At 41.7% G+C, this 8,075-nt stretch overlaps 1 pseudogene; it reads right to left on the bottom strand.

Moving 5' to 3' along the window:
• Window positions 1–4,205: 4,205 nt before the first annotated feature.
• Window positions 4,206–5,282, bottom strand: LOC122479568 (annotated as a pseudogene).
• Between the last annotated feature and the right edge of the window lie 2,793 nt (window positions 5,283–8,075).

Genomic DNA, 8,075 nt, shown 5'->3' with positions numbered 1-8,075 from the left:
CATTGTTCCAGCTAACAAAGAAGACATGCTTACAGGGTCCTTCCCTTTTCACCAAAAAAGGGCAAAGAAGGGTAGATTTAGATAATAATGTGATAAATTGCTACATTTAAGGAACAAATGCGTGTTTTCCTTTTTAATTTTTTTAACGTTTATTCATTTTTGAGAGAGAGAGAGAGACAGAGCATGAGCAGGGGAGGGGCCGAGAGACAGGGAGACACAGAATTCGAAGCAGGCTCCAGGCTCTGAGCTGACGGCACAGAGCCCCACATGAGGCTTGAACCCACAACCATGAAATCATGACCTGAGCTGAAGTCAGACGCTTAACTGACTGAGTCACCCAGGAGCCCCCAAATGAATGTTTTCATCACCAAGAACTGTAACTAAGTAGGAGGATCATGTGTTATCTGAGATAATCAAATGAGAAAAACTTATCAAAATTTAATAAGGAGGGGTGTGGGGCTTGTTACTGGAAGAAAAAGGGGAAATAGGCTGTAAGACTCCTGGTGACCAGGGAGATCAGAGACTAACAGAGAGCTAAGAGGACAAGATGGGCCGATTCCTGTGATGTTTTACTAACTCTTTAACAAATGTGATTATGTTACCCTTATCCCAGAAGTAGAAACCTGTACTTCGTATGCTTATTATTCCAGTGACCATAAATCCATACCCATGCCACAATTCAGAACACATCATCACAATGAACTATTTTCCCAGTTTTGAATTTATTTCCCTAAGACTATTTACAAAGGAAATAAAAATTAAATCTCACTTTGTTTCATTTAATGTATTACTCCACCTAAAATAATGTCTTATTTAAACTTATTGGTTCAGGTAATATTAAGCTAGCATTTCCCTTTTTTATGTTTATTTATTTATTTTGAGAGAGGGAGCATGAGTGAATGAGCGGGGAGGGGCAGAGAGAGACTGAGATGGGGGGGTGGGCGGGGAAGGGGGGGTGCTCCATCTCAGGAACTGTGAGATCATGACCTGAGCCGAAATCAAGAGTCGGTGGCTTAATTGGCTGAGCCACCCAGACGCCCCTAGGCTAACATTTCCATAATTCATTCTGTTTATCTCCCTACTATATTTGGCTACAAAATATTACACAAAGACTATCACATTTTGATTTTGTTGTTTTTTTTTTAATTACACAAGCAATTTGTGAATGCAGTCTTGTAAAAGATTTAAGCAATGCAGAAGTATACATGGCTAAAAGTGAAAGTCTTCGCTTACCAAGATCGGTTGTGCTGGATCCCAATTATGCATTTCCCCAGATGTGCTCAGTGGTCTTTTCTCTCACCGTTATTGAAGGCCCCTGAAACGATTGCCTGGTAGTAAGTACATTCCTCTAGTCTGCAGGGAGGAGGCCCATCACGCTCCTAAGGCAGAGGAGAAATTGCCTTGGTGCTCTACTGGTTTATCCTGGAGGGCTTACCATGGGGACTACTCCTGGCCCCCCATGTTGCTCACAGGCATGACCCATTCTTGCCTTGGGCCTCAGAATCACCTTTGGGGCTTATCTGTTGCTGCTAAGACACAATATTCCATACAACCTACTCAACACCCATGCTTGCAGACTGGCTGGCCAGGCTGGTTCCAAAAATGTGGGGAGAGTTGATGCCTTTGGGGGTGAATGCTTTGTCTAGTGAAATACAGCAATGAGCACATAAATTCTTCTCCCTTCCTCCCCACCATGGACAGTTGAAAGATACAGTAGGTTTATACAGCATCTCTGATGACCTCTCTTGAGAACAAATAGTCACTGGTGCTTGCTATAAAGCTGGGCCAGCTCAGTGATACATCTACATCTTTATTGTCTCCCTTCCCTGCCTTACTCTCTTTTGCCCCTCACTCCTGCTTCCCTAGAACTGCACTATCCCCGAAAGTGTTAGCACATAAGCTTTTGCCCTAGGCTTTGCCTTCTAGAGAACCAAGTTAAGATTCCAACTCTCTCATTCTACTTTCCTCCCCAAAGGTCACCATTGTTAATAGTTTAATATGTATCCTCTATTAATTTACTCACAGAAGTGAAGTTTTTGTTTTGCTTAGTTGCTTTACATGCATATCATACTATACATTCCCTCTGAGGCTTGTTTTTTAACAATATGTTTTGGATATCTCTAATATTAGTATACACGTATTCAATCTCATTTTTTCCAAATGTTATAAACATTTTCAATCATACAACAAAGTTGGAAGAACTTTACAGTGAATGCCTGTGTACTCATGACCTAGACCCTACCATTAACATTTTCTTAGACTTGCTTTATTTCATATCTGTCCATCCCTCACTTCCTTCACCCATTCATTTTCCTTTTTGATGGATCCAAAGTAAATTGCAGACATCAGTACACTTTCCCCTAAAAAAAGCATCATACATATAATTAATTAGCATTTAAAGTTTGCATACACATTTTCATTCAAGGTAAAATATATGTACAATGAGGTGTACAAATCTTAAAGTCTACTTTTGCTGAGATTTTAAGATTTCATACATTTGTGTAATCAAACCCTCTGTGAAGACATAGAACATTATCATCACCCCAGCAAGTTCCCTCTTGCTCCCTTCCAGGTCAATTCCTGACCCTAATCTTCTATAGGCAGATAAGAAGAAATAAAATTTCTTCCAATTTTATTCCATAAAAGTTTAGTTTTACCTGTTGTAAAATTTCATATAAGTGGAATTATAAAACATGTGTTCTTTTGTGTAAGGGTTGTTTCATTTGGCATAATGTTTTTGAGATTCACCCATATTGTTACATGTAGTAGTGATTCCTTTGTATCATTGAATGATATTCCACTGCATGAATATAGAAGAGTTTATATATTTATTCTCCTATTGATGGGCCCTTGATCTGTCTCCAGGTTGTGGCTATTATGAATATGCACATTTTTGTATATCTTTTTATGTACATAACTTTTTTTTATCTCAGTTTTTTGTTGTTTTGTTTTGTTTTTTTTTTCTTTTATGTTTATTCTTGAGACAAAGAGAATGAGCAGGGGAGGAGCAGAGAGAGAAGGAGACACAGAATCCAAAGCAGGCTCCAGGCTCTGAGCTGTCAGCCCAGAGCCCGACACAGGGCTTGAACCCATGACCCGTGAGATCCTGACCTGAGCCAAAGTCGGATGCTTAACTGACGGAGCCACCCAGGTGCCCCTGCACATAACTTTTTTGATGTTTGAAATTCAAATAACTTTTATTTAAATTGAAAACAATTCTTTTTAAAAAATATTTATTCTGAGAGGGGCTCCTGGGTGGCTCAGTTGGTTAAGCGACCAACTTCGGCTCAGGTCATGATCTCGCAATTTGTGAGTTTGAGCCCCGCATCGGGCTCTGTGCTGACAGCTCAGAGCCTGGAGCCTACTTCAGATTCTGTGTTTCCCCCTCTCTCTATCCCTCCCCTGCTCATGCTCTGTGTCTCTCTGTCTCTCAATAATAAACGCTAAAAAAATTTTTTTCTTCATTTTTTTTTTTAATTTTTTTTTCAACGTTTATTCATTTTTGGGACAGAGAGAGACAGAGCATGAACGGGGGAGGGCCAGAGAGAGAGGGAGACACAGAATCGGAAACAGGCTCCAGGCTCTGAGCCATCAGCCCAGAGCCTGACGCGGGGCTCGAACTCACGGACCGCGAGATCGTGACCTGGCTGAAGTCGGACGCTTAACCGACTGCGCCACCCAGGCGCCCCTAAAAAAATTTTTTTACAAATATTTATTCTGAGAGAGAGGAGAGGGAGAGCAGACACACATGCGAGTGGGGGAGAGGCAGATAGAGAGAATCCTAAGTAGGCTCTGTGCTGTCTGCAAGAGCCCCACACAGGGCTGGATCTCACGAACCCTGAGATCATGACCTGAGCTGAAATCAAGAGTTGGATACTTAACCGGCTGAGCCACCCAGGTGACCCTAAATTGGAAAAAAAAAATTCTTAAAACTGCATTTAGAGTCAAAACCCTTTTGCTATGAAAATCATGAGTATTTCTAGGTAAGACAGAAATATCTCTAGGTTAACAAGATCAGATTTGACTTTGGACTTTGGACTGTTCTTTAAACAGATTATAAGGAATGGAGGAAAAATAGGGTATTTACAGAAAATATCTACATATGCGCTCAGCAGTACAAATTTGGTGACAGAAGAGACTTAAGTACATGTTGGCATCTAAGAAGTAATTTGCAAAGTGCTTAATTTCATTTTCTTAGATTTTAAGAATGCCTAAGATCCTTCTCCATCCTTGATCTTGGGAGCCAAATAGTACTTTAAATGTCCCATATCAGCAATTTTACATTCTACACCAAGGGATACATCTGCAGACATACTGGGTGTCGCTGTAGGAGAGAGTGGAATGGCTTTGTAAAGAAGTTCAGGTACCAGTGCAAAAAGAAGTTAGCCAAACTAGCTCATTCGTCTCTATGGTAACAGCTTCCTCCTCTTTATCGACATTACTTGTGTGTGAAAACTTAGTATTTCTACCTCCTAGTACTCCATCTTTTGCACAGGAAATTACGACAGCATCTCCAATATGACTGAGATCTCCCTATATATGTGCACATTCACCAGAAGGCATATTTACTACACAGCGATACTCCTGTTCTAGAATTCCAAGTTGTTCAACACCTAAAGCCATTACCTTCATTTCAGAATCTGAAACCTTTTCTTTTCTTTTTTAATTTTTTTAATGTCTGTTTATTTTTGAGAGAGAAAGAGAGAGACAGAGTGTGAGCCAGGGAGGGGCAGAGAGAGAAGGAGACACAGAATCCGAAGCAGGCTCCAGGCTCTGAGTGTCAGCACAGAGCCTGACGCGGGGCTGGAACTCACCAACCATGAGATCACGACCTGAGCCGAAGTCAGACACCCAACCAACTGAACCACCCAGGCACCCCTGAAACCTTTTCTTGATTTGGAGTTTCAAATACTAGTGCCAGGGTGTCCGCATGATCTTCAGCTCTTAGTGAAATGATGTCGTCATTGCCGGCACATTTTAGTATTTTGGACATGCTGGTGAGGTTCATGTCCGTGGTCAAATTGCGGTGGCAGCGACACATGTGGAAGCCCACAGGCAGGGTGAGCTGCATCAGGGAGACGTGGGAGGAATCTGTGCTCGGCAGGTTTACGCCGCTCCTGCTTCTGTCCCAGGGGGCCTCCTTGATGAGATCCTTAAGCACCCCCAGCACCTTCTGCAGGATGGAGCCCTGAATCAGGCACTCCTGGAACATGGTGGCAGAGTCTCAAGGACACAGCTACAGGCGGAGGTAAGGGAGGAAGTCATAGCAGGCTTTGTCGTCACGGGATAGGAGCGAGCTGGCAGACACAGGAACGAAAGCCTGAGACCCAGGAAGATCACTGCACATAAATTCCTATTTCTCTTTGAGTAGATACCTAAGAACAGAATTGCTGGTTCATGGGGTAGGTGTATGTTTAGTTTCATAAGCAAATATCACACTATTTTCCAAAGTGGCTGTACCATTTTACACTTCCACAAACAACGTACAGAGTGCCCATTACTACCCATTCTTGTCAACACTTAGTATTGTCAGTTTTATTCCTGTTAGGCATTGTGGTGGGTGTGTAGTGGCATGTCATTGTGGTGATCCCATTGTTTTTTACTTTTTTAGTGTTTATTTTTGAGAGAAACAGAGAGTGAGCAGGGGAGGGGCAGAGAGAGAGAGGGAGACACAGAATCCGAAGCAGGCTCCAGGCTCGGAGCTGTCAGCACAGAGCCCAATGTGGGCCCGAACTCATGAGCTGTGAGATCAGGACCTGAATGGAAGCCAGAGGCTTAACCAACTGAGCCACACAGACATTCCCCTCCCCGCCTTTTTTTGGTCTCATTGTTTTTAAGTGCTGCATAGTATTTCATGGTATATGTACACCATAACTTTATTGCCCATTCCCCTAACAAAGGTCATTAAAGTTGTTTCCAATTTTTCCTGATACAAACAATGATGCACCGACAGGTATCCGCTCGTATGTCCAATTTGTAATGTGTCCACTTGGCTGGGCTGAATTATACTTCCCAGAATGTGCTTTCTTCTGTTTCCTTTAGAGCGGGCCATAGGGGAGAGATGGGGGGATATTTGGAGGGCGGAAGGAAAGCAGCTGCCATTTTCTAGTTCATAGACATAGTTGCTGATCTGCTGACTCACCTCCTTGGAGGTGAAGCAGCAGCTGGACTTGAACTTCTCAACCTTCCCCTGGGTCCTCCATCAGCTTCTGCAACCCCTGAGCCAAGCGCTTGTGTTTTGCTCTGTGACAAAGGGCCCTAGCTTCTGCAGGACACCTACATCAGCAAGACTGGAAGCAGTGAAAAGCTGGCGTGGGTTCCAGCCCATCCCCATGGGGTGCTAGCTCTTCGTTGCAGTTCAGCCTGCTTCTGATCTCCCCGTTTACATCCATCTCCCTTCCCCATGGCTTTCCCACATTCCTCTAAAAGAGATTTCCTAGAGTAAGAGGTGCTAGGTCGAAGGGTGTGCATATTTAAATTGCTCACATAGTGACAAATTGCCCTCCAAAAAATTACCAATTTGCACTCTCATAAATAGTGCATGAGGGTGCTCATTTTCCTGCAACTTCATCAGAACTGGATATTATGAATCATTTTAATTGTGGCCAATCTGGTTGGTTAGAAAAATAATAACCATCTATGGTTTTGATTTGTATCCCTGTTTACCAGTGAGGCTGAACATCTTTGCATATGCCATTGGGTGTTTTTTATTTATTTCTTCTTCTATAAGTTCCCCCACAGCCTTTTATTTTTTATTGAGATATTTGGGCTTCTTTTAAGGAGTTCTTTATGTGTTTTTGATATTCATCTTTTCTCTTTTCTTTGCCAAATATGTGACTCCATTCATTCTTATCTTTTAACTTTGTTTATAATATCTTTCACTCTACAAAAGATTTAATTTGATGTGGTGAAACCTACCCATCCTTTTCTTTTATGGTCTCTGGGTTTTATGCTCTTCCTTAGAAAAGACTTCCTCACATCAAGATTATAAAATATCATCCTTTATTTTCCTTTAATACTTTAATAACTATCTCGTTATGTTTGGAATTCTAATTCATCTACATTTTATTTTAATGTGTAGGGTCTAATTTTTTCCCAATAAGTTATCCAGTTGTCCCAATGATGTTTATATAATAAATCATCTTTACCTTCTGGGTTTAAAAAAAAAACACTTTTATCATACATTAAACTTACATACAGTCAAGAGTCTTTTTCTGGTTATGGTATTCTGTTCCGTTCATCTATTATCCACTGATGTGCTAATACCATACTGCTTTTAATGACTGTAGCTTTGTATTATACTTTACAGCGTTAATTTTATTTGATTTTTTTTGAGAGAGAGAGAGAGGGCGCAAGTGATCAAGGGGCAGAGAGAGAGAGGGAAAGAGAAAGAATCCCATGAGGGACAAAAAGGGAGAAAGAGAGAATCCTAAGAGGGCCAGAGAGAGAGACAGAGGGAGACAGAGGGAGAGAGAGAGAGAGAAGTGGAGCTCACCGGAAGTGGGGCTCATGTTTTTGTTTATGTTTTTGTTTTTGTTTTTTTGTTTTATCTGAAGCAGGGCTCGTGCTCACCCAAAGCAAGGCTTGAGCTCACCCAAAGCGGGGCTTGAATTCACGAACTGTGAGATCATAATCTGAGCTGAAGTCAGATGCTTAACCAACTGAGCCACCCAGGCTCCCTACAGCATTAATTTTAAATGGAATAACCTTTTTATTAAGGCTTAATAAGGTACATTTCTTTCTCTGCCCATTTTGGCACTTGTTGTTACACTGAAATTAAAATGTATAATTTCAGCGGCGCCTGGTTGGCTCAGCGGTGCCTTGGTTAAGCGTCATGATCTCACGGTCTGTGAGATTGAGCCCCGCATCCGGCTCCACGCTGGCAGCGTGGATTCTCTCGCTCTCTCTCTCAATACATAAATAAACAAACATTTTTAAAAAATTATAATTTCAGCAAAGTAACCTTGTACAAAAGCACCAAGAAAATGTTTACTATTGTCATTACTTCTTTGCATCGATCGTCTTTGGTTTATTGCCAGAACTGTGTGTTTTCCTACCAGTCTACAGTGAATGGG

The sequence above is a fragment of the Prionailurus bengalensis genome, chromosome C1 (genome assembly GCF_016509475.1).
Source record: "Prionailurus bengalensis isolate Pbe53 chromosome C1, Fcat_Pben_1.1_paternal_pri, whole genome shotgun sequence".
Taxonomy (NCBI): Eukaryota; Metazoa; Chordata; class Mammalia; order Carnivora; family Felidae; genus Prionailurus; species Prionailurus bengalensis.
This window is presented reverse-complemented; position numbering and strand designations above follow the sequence as displayed.